Here is a 15407-nt window from a genome sequence, read left to right as displayed (position 1 = left end):
AAGATTCCCTCTTCGGGTCTGACCAGTTCGACGTGTCCCGAAGCGCTCGACGCGTAACTCGACGCTCCTTTCTGCCCTCGGGGGATACACAGCAGTTAATGTAACTTTATGTGCATTAATTAGGAATTTGTTAATCTTGTTGTTAGATTTATTAATCGTGCGTTTAAATCGCTTTGACTGCACCTTAGAATCCTGTTTTCTACTTTAAAACACCGAGTCTCGAAGGTTCTCGGAAGCGTTTCAAACAATTTCTGTTTTTTCAAACTCGGGGTAGTAAAACGTTTAGTGAAATGTAATGGTGCTTTTATCTCTTTTTGGTTCCTCGATAGGATGTTTCCGTTCCCGATTTTTGTAAATTGAAATGTAGATGTTGCCTACGGCTACATGTTTTTGTAATATGAAATTTCAAAAATACAGACGAGCACTTATACGCTACAGACATAGGGAACACGTTTTCCTCGAATACTATTATTTGAAACGGTGAAACAAGAAGAGTTTAAACAGGATTATACAAAAAAAGTAAAAAATGGTTTCCTCCGGTAAAGTTCAGCCAACGCCCTCAAATAAAGTCTCCCGCTGCTTTACTATCAGCAGGGTGAATAGCAAAAAAATTTCGGTGTCCTTTTGTAGGCTTATTGAGACGAGAAGGTAACGTATCGATCCTGTCACACGGAGGGGTCGAACGATTGCGATGATCTTCGTGTCGAGCGGGAATCACCAAGCCGCGATATTGCGACGAATATCGAGCGGTTCGAGACACGAGAAGAAGACGATGCTGAAGATCGAAAAAGCGTCGACAGAGAGGAAGAGAGAGAAGAAGAGAGGGTGAACGGATAAAAAGAGGCGCGGCGTCGTTCGCAATATGATTAATGTGGCCGATCGACGGCAAGAGAGAAACAGAACCAGTCGGTCCAGAACGAAAGCCGCCTTCGGCTCCGTTCTTCGTGGTGGCTTCGAGCCCGACAGGGAACGAAAGGAATCGATCGATTGGGCGCCAGTCGGTTTCTCGGCGCTCCTCTTCCATCCGTGTCTGCGTATGCACACGTTCTCAGTTCCCTTGGCTGCGCGAAAACGTCACGGTGGACGCACAAATGTTGCGACTTTATTCCCGTCGTACACGCTAAACTCTACTGTCGCTGCGCCACGGATGATTTGTTGCGCTACTTGAACGCAAAAACATGATTTACGGCTTCTAGATGAACGCCGAGTTCACTCTTTCCTTGCCGGACGGTTTTCCAGAGAAAATTTGTTGCGCGTATCAAACTGTTCGACAGGCAGTTTCACAAAAATCGCTTAGAATGGGGCTGACCAACTATCACTTTTAATCGTTGGTACATAGAGCGTTAACTAGCTCTTAGGTCATTCTACCATTCTTTCTTGAATTGCTGCTTTTTAACACGTCTCCTGCCACGCCAGTCACGCGTGGGTGATAAAGCTTTTTGTCTGGACCCCAAGCAATTAAGAAATTAATTTGTGAACAGGATTCCACATAGACTTACACTAGAGTGTAGGTGGAATTCAATTATTTCAGTATATTTTTTCTAGTAAACTCCCGCTACACGTCAGAGTTAATCGTAATTAACAATTAATCTCCTCGTTTTGTCGTTAAATACTTATTAATCGTTAATTGCGGTTAACGATTAAATTTCTACTTTAGTCGTTAATTGCGATTAACGATTATTAATCGTCAATCGGATGATCCATTAATGATCGATTAACTGCTGAAATTTCGAAATGAAATACAGAATCAAAACTGTACGAATACTGAAAAAATGTAAACTGAGTTTAGGTGTACTCTGTTTACGTGCTTTTATGTTTTTTTTTCGATGATTTCTTTCTTTAATCAACGATTGACGATTAACTTCATCAATCGATTGAATCAATCGTCGATTTTTCGATGATTTCTTCTTTAAATCAACGATTGACAATTAACTTCATCAATCGATTGATCCAATCGTCGATTTTTCGATGATTTCTTTTTTTAAACGTACACATTAATCAATCAATCATGATTAAAATTTTAATCGATTAATGTCCAACTCTGCTACACGTGATGAGATTGTTACTTATTGACTCAGAAAAGCTATAACAGGTAAGAGAAAAATAATATTTTTTAATTGTTATGTTGATTCAGCAATCAATTTATTAACGGCAGGAAACTGTGTTCCGTTCGAGAACGGTCGAATCCAATTTGTTTATTTCCTAATAAATAGAGTAGCTAAACATTTACCAGTTAATATACGTCCATCTTTATTGAGATCTAAGTATATGAACTGCAAACTTGCTCCGCGTAAATAAACTAGTATAAACTGCATGTCTTCTCATGTCAAGTGTTCAAACTTCTGATAAATATTCGTAAAATACCGCGTCTCTCATTCAGTGCGGATTTAACACGCGTCTTTCTTCGGCTCGGAGCTCTCTTCGCACCTTATCCATATGACACTTAGGATCTGTTTAAAGGGATTATACCGTGTCTTGTTGAAACAACTTCGTCCAGATTTTTCCAGGTAGTCGGTCCCAGTTTCCTGTCGTCTTTATCCGGCCCCGTAACTGTCGTTAAACTGTCCGCGTCTCGCTCAGCCGCGATTACTTGTCCCGATGGGTCGGCCCCGGCTTTTATTTCGCCGGTGGATCACCGACGCGATCCTCTTTCTCTTAATCCTCTCTATCCTCGAGGTCCCGCTCGTTTGTTCGCATCATTAGAGGCTCGCGTGCGGCAATTTGCCACGCCCAGATACAAGAATTCGCACCTTCGACCGGCGCGGATGGACCAAAAAAGGAAAAGGGTTCTTTCTTATCAACCCGTCGCGAAACCAACCACCTCGCCCCCGTCCCCACCCTCTCTTCCCGGCCTGTTCTTTATTTGGAACAGCCCTGAATAATGTACCGGAGGTGTTTCTTGACCTTCTTGCCATGCAATGAACCAACGACAATAAGATCGTTTTTTCGAGTCACGCGACCGACGAGCTCCAAAACGCCTTGCTGAAGAGATGACATGCCACCGATACACCGTTCCGTGTCCGAGAGTTATAATTTCTTTAGTTCAAGCGAGAGTTAGTCACGAACGAAATTGCGCCGAGGCCCGTCGAAGTACGGTATTGGTTTAATCCCTTGAGAAGCTCGAAGAAGAATTTGAGAAGACGAGTCTAACATGAATACACACACACTAAACTTTTGGTTTTTATTAATTTTTTTATAAAACACCTTTAACCTTTGACCTTTATATATTTGTGATATCTTTCTGGTTAAAACGAGCCCAAACATGACATAGTTCGAAGATAATTTACTTCATCAATTGACGAGTCAGTAGAATCTCGATCGTATAAATCAGTAACGATTTAATCTAGCACTGTAGCTAGGTAGCTATTCTACTATCCGTTCTATTATCCGAACACACGCGTTTCACTGATTAGTTCGGAAACAAGCTCGTATTATTAAGTCTTTTATAATCAACGTGTCAGATCTATAACAGTAAACGGCGAAGCTGTAGACTGAGATTACGATATCCATTACAGTTTCATTGCAAGTATAATGGCATGCATGTATGCAACGACAGACTTCATTCAAATGTTTCATTTATTGCATTCCTTCGATCAAGAAAGGCAGTAAATACAGAAATATCGACAGTGAAATCGCGAGTCAATAATAGACGATCAATAACAGTCAATGACAGAGAGCCGCGCAAGATAAATGGGGGTCTTGAACTTTAGTCATTCATACGATTTTCTGCGTACACACGTGGCAGCTCCATCCTTGCTCAGCGAAAGTATGCGAGCGTATTTATGCGAATCTACTCGTCATAGAAAATCACAACCAATTTACAGATGTTCGATAGAGTTTCGACTCTTATCGTGCAAGCAGAGTCGTCAGATGAGGGGAGTTGACACGAATTGAGGGGAAAGAATTGCCCCCTCTCTGCCAGTACCCGATTAGTCACGTGACAGTGTGATACATGCACGACAGAAATGGAACGCGTCACGTGACCGGGCGGAAAAGCATGGGGGAAGCGTTGTAGAAAGGGAAGGTAGAGCGGGGACACGTCCAAGTTTCAAGACGCGGCTCGATCGGATCGATCTTCAATCCGGTCTGGAATTTCTTCGAAGCGACTCGCCATCGAAAAAGAGTCAAATTAATATTCAATCAGACCAACGATAAAGATATATTCGGAACACATGTCTTATCGTTAATGTGTCTCCGTGGTAGATAAAGTTTACGCATTAATTAAGCAAACGACATTGTGCGGTGAGCACCTTCTTTCTTCCCACGAGACTGCAGCCAACCGAGGGCCCCATTTTTATGCTGCTCAAAATTCATTAGCGCCGACGTAGCCGCGGCGATCGCCAACACGAAAAAGAATCGAACGAGTCGCGATCTCGAACGAGAACTGATTTATTATGCGGGACTGTCGAATATTTATATCGCGTTCGCGGCACACGATGTATAGGGACTGTCAAAATATTTGATGGCCTGATACCATCTGTCGCGTGGACAATGGCGGGTGTCGAACGCGAACCAATCGAGACCTTCGTACCACTATCTACAGATACGCGGAATTTAACATATTAACACATATCCAATCGCTATTTCTTCTTTATTGATCTTGCTGTGTTTTGTTCATCGATTATTTTAATTAATTTCGATTTGGAGTAACTGGAGTTATATACAATTTACTGTAAGTAGTAAATTACAACCGAACGTATGTATTAATAAAGTATATTGATGTTTTCAGCCCACTGGTTCGATCTGATGTTACTAACTAAGCAATTTTGCAAATTACCACAAAATTTTCAACGTTTCGGTCAATTTTTAGACCATTTTCAAGAAAAATTTTTGTATAATTGCGTCTGTAAAAAATTATTAAATCAATGTATAATATGTGATTTATGTTGCATTCCGCACAAAAAACCAAATGTTCTAAGAAACAAACCTACTTGCTAAGTGAACAAATTATTTTTTAATTCTTTACACCTTTATAATCACGTGTTTGTTCCATGCCTGTGATATACGAACTGAGGTAAACGTTAGAATTTGAAGAGGCAATGAATCAGAAAACTTCGATCGACCCATTGGCCAATCGATATTTGGCGGTAAACATGAACCGTGAAAAATCCAAGCAAAAGTTTCCACTGTTTGTATACCATACGAAGTTGTGGTAATTTAGTAATTGACATTCAATCTACTTTTGATGTACTTTAAAGCCATTAGCAGATTTTATTTGTTAGAAAAACGTATGTATGTTATAACTTAATATTTGATAGTATACAAAAGTAATATTTCAGAGCAAATATTTCAAGGCAGTATAATTATTCGTAAGAATGTACTGAATAAATTTTTACGACTATTGCAAATAGCTTGATTAATCCATCAAAATGAAAGACTGATATTTTAATAATGATATTTTTGACAGCTATAAGTTGGGGTGAAATTTATCATATAACCTTATCCATTTTCTGCAACAAAGGTTCGAGACTCGAAGCTAACGGCGAAGAATAGATGTTCCAGGCCTTATTTATTATTGTCGTTACCGTGAAACTAAAATGATACTTTATCACGAGCCATTATTTCAGCAATTATGTATTCTCCCGAAGAAGCGCGTGGTTCAAACGGAAGAAATTCGCAGCGGTTTTATTTTATATTCTCGAAGACTCGGTCCGTTTGCGAACCGAAGAATGTCTTCTTCAAATAAGAAGCTGCGATCCCGAGACGTTCGAGCGTCAAATATTCGGTAGCCACGTTGCCAGGTATTCCCAGGGAAACCTCGTCGAGGAAGGAACGGTGGCGCTCGTGGAATACCAACAAGGGGTTATTTATCAAGGATAAAGGGTATAGTCGAAAGAATAATTCGATTCTCTCTGTAACTACCCCATTGTACGATGCAGAGGATTGAAACTTGGCAAAATATGTTTCTCCTTCGTGAGATATCGAATGGGAGCATCGTTAGTCTAATTCGACTGGAGAGCATCTCCGGATTCTTTATCCAATTGTACCCTTTGAAGTGAGCCGAAAATCTGCGACCAGGGTGGGTTACTCTGCTTTTTCTTCGGCTTTGTGTATCTAAGGACAAGCGGGCAAATATTTGTTCGGGAACGTAGGATATATCGAGCGAACCAAGAGCAAATCAATGACCGAATAGAATGAACGAGGATGTTCGTTCTACTCGTCGTTCTGATCAACAAACGATCCTATTTATAGGTATTAGATCACTCATAGAGCATGAGTGTGATCTAGAATGTCACTACAATATAATCGAAGACTGGAAAAGCAGCTCATAAAAAAATACATTCAAATATGTACTGTGACATGACCTTCAAATGATCATGAACTCCAAAGATGAAGGTCAAACTTAAATGTCGCTTGTAAGGAGAGTGCAGGCTTTGAGAGAAATGTCAACACCTGCAAATCTGTAGGAAGTGCATCTCATAACGCAAAGAATATCGAGATTGAGCATGAAATTTCCAATGACTTACTTTTGTTTATTGTATCTTTGTGATGCGAAAGACACTTTCAAAAGATTCACAGGTGTCAGAATTTCTCGTAACGCCTGCATTCTCCTTACAAACGAAATTTAAGTTTGACCTTCATCTTCGGAGCTCAAGGTCATGTGAAGATCATGTCACAGTATATTGTCCAGTATATTGTTTTCATGAAATATCACACTATCATCATACAAAACAGGCATTCTCGTATATTTATGAAGAAGGGGGTGCGCTACAGTAAAAAGTCCGTTTGATGAAAGTATAAAAACGCACTCGATGCCCGGGCGTCGTTGAACAGAGACACATGATTCATGGTCCGCGACATTAGGTGACGTGAACACTGGTTTCGGATGGTCAGCTGGGACATTTACCGTCGTTCCCGATGTTTGTATTTCTCATCTACCAGTTTCGCCACCCACACTAACCACCGTCGGAATTCCTCATCCTTTTTCTCGCTGCTTTCGCTCACCGGTGACTAACGTGCCGTGACGAAATGAAATATCTGATTTACACATCTGATGCCGTGTCTTGTCCAGATATTTCGCGCTAATGACTCCTCGTCGATCCGCGACGCCGAAGGCCGAAGACTAATTTCGAGATCGACTCGAACGATTCCCGGGTACACGTCGTTTTACAGCGGACCCTTGCGAACAATTATTTCGGAAATCTTCCACGAAATTGTCATCCCTTAATCCTCAAGGTGACCTTCAAATTGTACTTAAAAATGCGATAATTCAATAAAATTATATTTAATATGATAGACGGCTTTGATGGAACGTTTAGGCACGTTTACGTATTCAAAGTGTTAAACCCATACAAACTCTCACGTCCGGTAAGAATGTTTAAAATGATCTGAAAATTTTAAATTTATTTTACTATACAAGTTACAATATATTTTCACGTTACCACATTTTCTTTTATACTGTCCAATAGCCCAGGTTAAGCAGGTACGATATTCAAAAACTATGGAATGTACTTCGCGATATTTCACCGTTATCACGACATATTTAAATCTATTTTAGCATAATGTTCCTCAAGAGACAAACAACGACGGTTAAATTCTAGTTGATAATGGCGGCAATCGCGAAATATTTCAACGGGACTGTTTGCATTTAGCGAGCTCGTAAAAAAGTTATGCAACGCCATAAAAAGTAAATGGTTTGATCAGCTGGGAAGGTGCATGCAAGTCTACTCGTATTTCTCTCTTGTTTCTGCATGAACGTGTTACACAACTTGCCGTGCATTAAGCGGATTCTATGGCGACACGGCGATAATATTTACGAACAGAACACCTGTGTCAGAAGCTCTATTTAATCCTCTGACACCATAGGAAACTCGATCGCGCCATACTGTCCTTGCCAGATCGGCGCGGCGTCCTTGTCTTCTTCTTCCGTGACTTTAGTACCGTCCTGCAACTCTTGCCACTCCAGAAGCTATCATAGAAAAGATGCTATCCCACCGAGCGTAACAAATGCCGGCGATTAAAAGTGCGCCGCACCATGGAAACGTGAATGGTGTTACTCGATATACCTAGGCTGGGTTCTACCGTTTTATTGTTCGCCGAGATATGAAGTGTACGCCACAGCAACCTTAATTAAATCCTATTACATAATTACAGCCGTAATGTTTCGAACTAGACCGTTCACATTAGTAAAACTGGGAATTGTATAGGTTTATGGGCAGCTAAAATTTTGTAACTGCTGCTGACAATTTTTATTTCGCACGAAGATCCACAGTATTAACCTAACAGATCTACAAGTCAGTCAAGTCATTTTTAATCAAATGAACTGCTAGATCGGCCACCCGCACCACCGTGCAACTTGGTTTCATCAGGAAGAAGGTAAACAGCATGTTAAACCATTCACCGGTACAGGCAACAGCACACAATATCTCATTTAGCTCCATTAAATTTTCCTGTCGAATGGAATCCCAACATTACAGCATAACCTTAGCCGCGATTCAACAAGTTCTGCAGCGTATCCAATCAATTTAGCATACCTCCGGCGTATCCGCCACTTACATCGCGAGCAGAGAGTGTCTGCTCGAGGCTGTTGCGCGACTTCATCCCGGCGCAAGAAGCATTCAAAGGGAGCCATTATCGCGAGTGCCCGGCGCAATAGAGGCCGCGCATTTCCTCGTAGCCGGCTCGGTTTCAAATAAAAAGATCGGATCCTTGATGAATTCAAGGATCGTCTGTGTAGGGAGAGGAGGAGGAGGAGGAGGAGGGCGGAGAGAGGCACGCGCATGGACGCGATACGTTATTTTGACAAGGCGCGCGTGCAGCATCGCCGGCATTGTGCGTGGATGTCCGGAAGAGCGTGAATATTCAAATAGCCGCCTGGGTACAGTGATCGTTTGGTGGCGTGGTCTTGCTACGTGGAAGTCACGAAGCAGCCTCGAAGAGCAGAAACACACGTGTGTATAGAAACCCGTTCGGTCGCGTGGCTCGCCCACGCGGTGCACGTGTGTGCGTGCACACGGTGCCTTTCGGACGCTTCGCCTCGGATAGCTGGCAAGGTCTTCGATCTTAACGATGAACCACCGACAGGAACGTGTCGATGTCTCTTCTTCTTCTCTTCGTCTTCGTCGTCCGCCCTTGCGGTTGCGGCGTCTTATCTCTCCACGCGTCGATGGACCTTATTATCGGGTGTGCTGGCTGCTGCAACCGGCCGCGTCTAATGCATCGTCGCATTGGCACTTACGTTTTCGCCAGCGCAAAGTCCGGCCACGATGATAGGCGGCGCTCTACCGATAGAGTTGTATTCCCGCTCCTATCCCAACAAGCTCATTTGAATCGACATCGACTGTACTATATGTAGACTTTGGTATACCCTTCCGTCTCTTTTGGCTCCCACTTACAATGCAACACGCTACGACCAACACCATGGTCTTCATTCTACGGTTACTTTGCGGAGAATCGACGGCTATTTCGCAGTAGTTGTTCGAGTGTCTTCAGGGTTTATAGAGTGTGTTCGAAAGAATATATGAAATGATTCAGTCTTGAAGTCGTTTGCTGTGTGAAGTATAAAATTTTCATCTTTCATGCCACCGAGAACTGCTGTCTTTCTTCCTTTTGGATGTGGGAATGTTGTCAGAGATGTACAGGGTGTAAAGAAATTTTTGATCTCGGCTGCCATAGCCGTATTCTACATCTTTGGATCGAAAAGTTGCCGCAGAATTGTCCTTGACCTTGAATTTCAAGGTAAAATTTTTTTTATTGCGTGATGTGTAGAATGCAACATTTCTTTACTATGTACCTGTACATAAGATTCGAAGTATTTCTACCCTGTTTTCTGTGATCACGAAGAGACTGTGGATCCTTATGCACAATACATAGAAACCAAAGTAGAATATTCTTTCTTTTTCTAATGATTTATTATATAATATATGATGATATATCGCAAGACGAGGATGTGCAAATTAGCGCTGAGAACTGTAGTCGAAGAACAAGTGCATAATTATGACAGAGGACCTTATCAAAATAATAAGTAAATTGAGAAAACAATAGCTATTTGTTTACTTAATAATCCACGAGAATCTCCAAAACGAATCATTCGACACCATGAAGTAGGCCCTGCACAATATGCGCAACAGCACAACATTCTCGCACATCTGAGAAAACACGGAATGAGACGAAGAGCGAGCATGCTCGCAGCATGAACAGTAGACATCTAGAACCAACAAATTACATTTTCGAACAGGCTGCTTGTACAACAAGAATGCGTAACGCTCGTGTAAATGGAGGTCCCGACAGGGGTAATAAGCAATTATTTTTGTGTGGTTCGGTGCTTGACAAACAACGTCGGTCGGTTGTTACTCTGCGACGTTCACTGTTAGGATTCATCGTCTCACGATAGGGGATCGCGAGTAAGTCGACCATGCCCCGCGGTTAGGTTCGTGCCGGTCGAAAGGGTTCGCCGATAGTTATATGTACAGACTAGGCTCGTTGCTCCATATAGAAAATCGACAAACGGTGATCGTCGCCGAGGCAATAAAATGCTGGCAGTATGCGCGGCCGAACGAACCAGAGGACGATCATTTTCGCGGTGCTGATATATACTGGTACACTTTACTACCGTGGTAGCAATATTATAGCATATAAATTCCTACGTGCCCGCTGCCTATGCCCCTGCAGATATAAATGGGCCACTTCAGCGGGATGTCGTTCGCACATAATGACGCCTCCGAGGCTTACCTACCAGAACACAATCCTCGACGTGTCACTTGAAAGACAGGCGCCGATTTTCCCACAGTTTTTCGATTGTAGGGCCACGTGTCTTCCCGGCCCACGTTGGTAACTCGTTTAAACGCTTACGCGGTCCTCTAGACTCTAGGTATGTAGATCTTACGCTTTAGCGTTAGATCCTCCACTTGAAGTGGTTTTATCGTTCATTTGCGTTGGAACATTTCCATTTTCCTGTTAAAAAAAATTGATACACATCGCAGCTGTTGTGTCCATTTTCTTTCACTGAAGGTTTGGTAATTGTGCTTACTATAATGTACCTTAATGTACATACATGTGAGTGTAGTGCATACATTAATACTGGGTATATATTTGGAATATAATTATTATTATCGTAGTATATAATATTGTTTTACTAATAGACAGCGGATTTTATGCATTTATGACAAAATGAATAGGTCTAATATAAAACAGTAAAAACATTAGATGAATTTAGAAATATTATATTATTTCCAACCTGTTAAACATATTAAGAAAGAAGGTAAATATAATATCTATTTCCAGTTTGTTGCAATTCAGGAAATTTTTATTTTGCATACAGCTGCCCATTTATTAACAATGGATTGATTGTTTCATTTTATGCGAATTGATTGTGTGCTCATTCAATTGTGTAAAGACTGTAAAGTATAGAATATTCTCCGGTGGCTGTAGAACAGACGGAAATACATACTGTCTTAGTGTTGAAATCACTGTTTGGAATGTTACAGAGTTATTGCCGTGGCTGTATTTCATCCCATGACGTGGATTACAACGTGTATATCGCGTCATTTTTAATCTTGATTGCTACATCATTTTGATCTTTATTTCTCACACTGTAATCATCATTCCTAAGCTTTTTGCATCTCGAGTTCTATTTGTTCATTGAACTGTCGTTGCGAATACTCTATAAATCAGTTCACTTATTACTCCTTTCATTTTCAATTGTTCATCGAGGTACTTAAGAATTTGGATCAATGAAATTTTTTGGTCCACTTTCAAAAACAACAGCTTTCATGGAACAACAGAAAGATATTAGCCGGGTGCCAAGACCCGATTCTATTACTGTGCATTCCAGCCGCAGGATTTCCCCGTTAAACGTCGAATAACAAACAAGGCTCTCAGTGCGCGTCGTTCGACGCCGCGGTATTTTTACGAGTATTGCTTTGTGCTTAACCGAAGACAATTGACGCGCCGCTCCGAGGCAAAAGCGTTAGTTTTACGAGCAGTGTAAGGGGCGGATACGCGCTTCCGTCGAATGCATCCCCGCGTAGATTATGATTTCTGGCAACTGAGCGGCTCGAGTTCGCGGTTGTGGAATGGAAAAGAAGCGGGATAGCGGCTCGGCGAGCGAAAAGGAAAGAGGATCAGGGGCGGAAGGGTAGGGGACAGGTGGAGGAGGAAAAAGAAAGCGAAAACCAACGAATACGGTCCGTTATCTCAGAGCCGCGTCGTAAAAGACACAGGAGTTACGACGCGAGCGCGCATCCAGCGGTTGGCCAATTGGAAAATTTCTTTTTCGGCTCTCTTCCTCTCCCTCTCCTCTCCCCTTTCTCTCTCTCTCTCTCTACCACCTCCTTTGTCCATATTCTCTGCTCGGCTCTCCACCCACGAACGATTTACGGCCGAAGTGAAAGACACTCGTCCGTTTCTTGCCACTTTTATACCAAAATGACCATCGGCCGAGACGCTACTTTACATATTTAATGGCATTCCTTCGGCCCTGTTCGGCTTCGATTAGCCATGTACAAATCAAACACAGTCCCACGAGTCGATGTAATAATTACCGGACTGTTGAATATTTTATGTCTGAAGCACTCGGAAGCCAATCTGTGTAAGTCCAATTTTCTCATTTGAATTTATTCGAACCGTGGCGGTGTGGTTTTATTCTTTTTTTACTTGGGTTTATCTGTTAATAAATGAAGGAATGTGAAAGCGACTTCATGAGTGTGATCGCGATTTTAAAGACTGACAACGAACGATGAGGTGGTGGATTCATTAGAACTGTGAAGTGTAAAATTGTTTAAATTCCACATAGAATACTCGGAAACTCTTAAACACGATCAAACCTAAATATATCCTTCTAAACCCTTGTATGCAGTGGTATTTTTAATTCCAGCAAGTTTTAACTACGTAACTAAGCCTTTGTTAAGCACACGCTATATTACCGCAGACGCCACAAAAAAGAACGACAGAGTGTCTTTACCCACTTTTATAACAAGAACAACTGAAAACGAATCGCTCGTTCTCCTCCTTTTTTATAAATAATGATCGGAATAACTTAGCTTGGGAATTTTCAGCCCCGGTCTCCCCTACTCGAAGTAAAACACCATCCATTAAAAGCAAGCTTACATCTGGTCCCACGACTAGTAGTTTCAGTAGTCTCTGTCTGAAGCAGGCCCCCCGGTAGGGCCATGGTCGATCGTCATTCCGTTTCTCCTGAGCACTCATCGCGGGCTGTCGCCTTTGTAGCTTAATAAGCAGTAAAACGTAGTCCAGCTATGCGGGGATCGCGGTCGGGCTCTATTGTTCATTGTGGTTCGTAAAACAGGATACCGAAACCGGGGGATCCGTGGGTCGATCCAGAAATGATTCGCGGCCGCGATCGTATCTGTCGCTCCCGGGAAATTTACGGGACGACCGCGCTGGCTCGAGCTTGAATGTCTTCATCGAGCGGGAGCGCGGCGTGAGACGATCCTCTCTCGATCCGCAACGGTTTCTCGTTCTTCCATTGCGGCGAATAACGATCGGGATCGTATCGTTTTCCTTGGTTGATAAACGGGATGGTTCGCTCGAACGAGACGTTCCGTTTCTCGCTAGCTGGTCACCCGTATTTGTAACGACGCGTCGCGCCGTGCAATTTTGTAAAGATGCTCTCTCGGATTCGCGAGCGACTCGCCCGGCCATTTTGAAAATCCGCCGGTGGACCGGCGCGGTTCGGCGGCGGGCCTCGTGCAATAGGCGTTTCATGGTTATTAAACGCGCCGCGTATATAAAATTTGCCCGAGGGGGATCCCTGCGCGGTTGTTTACTCGTTCGAGCGTTTTAATTTTATGTCCCCGTGTGCCGGAGGAAATTAAGGGCGTCGAGATTCCTACCGGATACTTGTGCGACCGCAACGATTGCAATAAATTCAACCGCGAAGGGCAACTTTCTCCGCAGGGGTACGCGTAGGTGGTTGTCGAATATCGCTTCGATACTGGTTTGAAACGAGCAGGAAGCATTCGTTTCGAATACGGGGCTCTCGATTTAAGTTTCTTTTTCGAATCGCGAGACCTTCCGCGCGAGGTTTCTCCTCTCCTTCTCTCTTCTTCTTCCTCTCTTCGTGTGCCCGTGCTCGGACCGCGTCGGCTTTGAACACGAGCCGTGTTAAAAACCGACGGCAAAAAAAAGTATTAATACCTCTGTGTTTTCATAAACTTCAAGACAGGTCGTTCGAGAGTCCGTTCGAAACGAGCCCAACGGCCGAACACGGCCGTTCTAATCATGGCCGGAGCAAGCAGTCGCTGCTCCGAGGAGTTCACTCTGTTCAGAGCAGCTCTTCCGGGCATCTGACTCGTGAGCCTACGAATCAGATAATTTCGCGCGCCAATTACCTTATCGTGAAAACGGAGCAAGAAAAATTGACGGATACAGATAAGAGGGGGAGGCTGAAAACTTCATTCGCCGAGAGAAAAATCGCCCCGGGAAAAATGGAGCCAGATGGCCGGGAAGTATTAGACCCGTGTACTCGCCGTGGATCCTATCTGATGGGAATTTGCATTTTCTCTTTTGCCTCGTTATAAGTGCTCCAGTGCATATCGAGTTAACCTCTCGATGAACCGATTAGATTGACCTCGTGAAAGAATTTCACGCAAACAATGAGTAAGTGAAGTAACGGGGTTAAAAGATTTGATTATATGTATTTTGTTTTTCATGAAAGTAGAAGCTCCATCTCTTTTGTATCGAATCACTAGATCAATTTCTAACATTCTTCACCTACGTCATCCACCTACAATCTCGCTCAGTAAGATATACAATATTTATTCTTCAGACATTTCTGACAACTACGATCAACCTCGAAGATGGATAGAACGAGCCGCCGCGCCGGTTAAATCTGTTGGTCGTTTCGCGTGAAAAATTGGGACAAGAAAAATGGCGATAGATAGCCTCGGCATAATAAAGCCGCGTACCGTGGACATTATCTGATGGGCATTTGCAACGTCCTCTCTTTCTCGCTCTCTCCTTCTCCCTCCGTTGCCTGCTATAAATACTAAGCGGCGGCCGCAGATGAACTGACTGGATTCGATTGGACTTGACTCGATTCGAGACTGGACTGAACTCGAGTAAACTCGTACGTGGTTGTCCGCGAGTGGGCCGCCGCGCTGCACTACGTTGCACTGACTGAGCTGCACTACATTGCACCGCGTTGCACAGCGCTGCGCCTCGCACCTGTATTGTACTCCTTTTTCCACGTGCTTTTTCAGCCAGCGCGCGGCTGGCGCGCGACTCCGCAAACGACAAATTATGTACTCCCATTTACATATTTGATACGTAGCTACAACGTCCCGGAGGAAACGGCCCCGACGCGGCTTTGAGTTACGTTACGACGCTTCGTTCTTCGGCTTTTCGTCTCCTGTACCGCTGCATTTTACACTTTTCCATGGTCGTGCTACCCTACTTTCCTTACATTCAATAGAAAAGTCTATGTAGAGGACATCTATGGTTTCCTT

The sequence above is a fragment of the Lasioglossum baleicum genome, chromosome 4, assembly GCF_051020765.1.
Source record: "Lasioglossum baleicum chromosome 4, iyLasBale1, whole genome shotgun sequence".
Classification (NCBI taxonomy): Eukaryota; Metazoa; Arthropoda; class Insecta; order Hymenoptera; family Halictidae; genus Lasioglossum; species Lasioglossum baleicum.
The sequence above is the reverse complement of the archived record's forward strand: the minus strand, read 5'-3'. Positions refer to the sequence as shown.